Consider the following 1325-nt stretch of genomic DNA (forward strand, 5'->3'; position numbering starts at 1 on the left):
TTTAAACTATTTATTGTAAATCTGTATATTAAATATTATAATTATGTATATTTTACACTGTATGTCTGTAGCATACTGTATATTTAAAATTAAATTGTAAATATTTTCCGTTAGGTATATAAAGTTTATTATTATTATTAATATTAATATATTATTTGTTTTAGAAAAATTGACATGCAAAGCTCTTTGAACAATTTTGAATTGTAATATTCACATTGTACCAATTAGTAATTTAGTTATTTGCTGTATTAATCATAAGTTAAATATAAAATCTTATTTAATTATATTTAATACAATTATTAGATAGAAAATACATTTATTAGGGTTTCTAAAGCTACTTTGAATGACCAAAAATTAATGAATCCAATTTCCATAACTCATGTCTAACTAAATTTCTGAAGTCTGAACTAGGTATATGTTGCCACTTTCCAATTCACATTTACACATCCTGGTCTTCAAAGATCTGCACTTTTAAAATTGGCTACCACCTACTTCTTCACAGTTGGACGATGGTAGTATGGTATATCCTACAAAATAAAAAAAACACAATATATATAATAATATTAAGATTTAAAAACAATTTAAAAGAACCATACAATACTTTAAAACAAAGAGAAGCATGATTAACTTTTAATACTTCAACTAAAAAAGAAAAATGTCTAAAGCGCCCTTCCTCCTTTTTCATACGGACTGAGGACCGTCAATGGTGGAGTTAACACTAAGATTTGCAATTGTTAATAAATATAATTAATTCAAGATAAGCTAAGTTAAGTGAACACAAGATTGTTTTAAGTCAAAAGTTGAATGTAAACGTTTACAAAGGTACAACTTAACTTAATTTAAATTTATAGTATTTTTATAAATAATAGTTTGTTTCTTACAATCTTAACAATAATGTAATGTTTCATTCCTCGCAATCACAATTCATTTCAAAAACGATAAAATTATTATTAAAATTAATCATTATTCAGTAGTGTAATTCCATCTATCTGAAACTGGAAATGACAAAATATATGTATGAACTGAAGAAAACATAATTGAGTAGTCCATGTTATACATTGATATCCTATTTAATCCGGAACTTGGAAACCCTCTTTTGCTGACTATAAGAAACAAATAAATTCATTTAATTGTAATTCTTGTAAACATATATTTTTAAGTAACTGTAACATAACTAAGTGCTATTTATTTATTATGATAACGCTTTGGAGGGTTAGCAGTTAGTTAACTAACAAAGTCAACATATGTGTGTAGTTATGTTGTATAATGTATTTTGTGCAAAGTTGAGGTAATTTCTGAGCTATATAATATACAGACTTTAACAA

General features: G+C 24.8%; 1 long non-coding RNA gene across 2 annotated transcripts; it reads right to left on the bottom strand.

Moving 5' to 3' along the window:
* Positions 1 to 252: 252 nt before the first annotated feature.
* On the bottom strand, positions 253 to 1319 carry LOC107885645. 2 transcript variants are annotated; one of them, XR_003840189.1, is made up of 2 exons: positions 882 to 1319; positions 253 to 527 (listed from the first exon to the last, which is right to left on the bottom strand). It is a non-coding gene; the product is annotated as an uncharacterized LOC107885645 (long non-coding RNA). The 2 variants fall into 2 exon arrangements; XR_001680453.2 differs by having other exon boundaries at positions 597 to 1319.
* Positions 1320 to 1325: the final 6 nt, after the last annotated feature.

The sequence above is a fragment of the Acyrthosiphon pisum genome, unplaced genomic scaffold (genome assembly GCF_005508785.2).
Source record: "Acyrthosiphon pisum isolate AL4f unplaced genomic scaffold, pea_aphid_22Mar2018_4r6ur Scaffold_3737;HRSCAF=4281, whole genome shotgun sequence".
In the NCBI taxonomy this organism is placed as follows: domain Eukaryota; kingdom Metazoa; phylum Arthropoda; class Insecta; order Hemiptera; family Aphididae; genus Acyrthosiphon; species Acyrthosiphon pisum.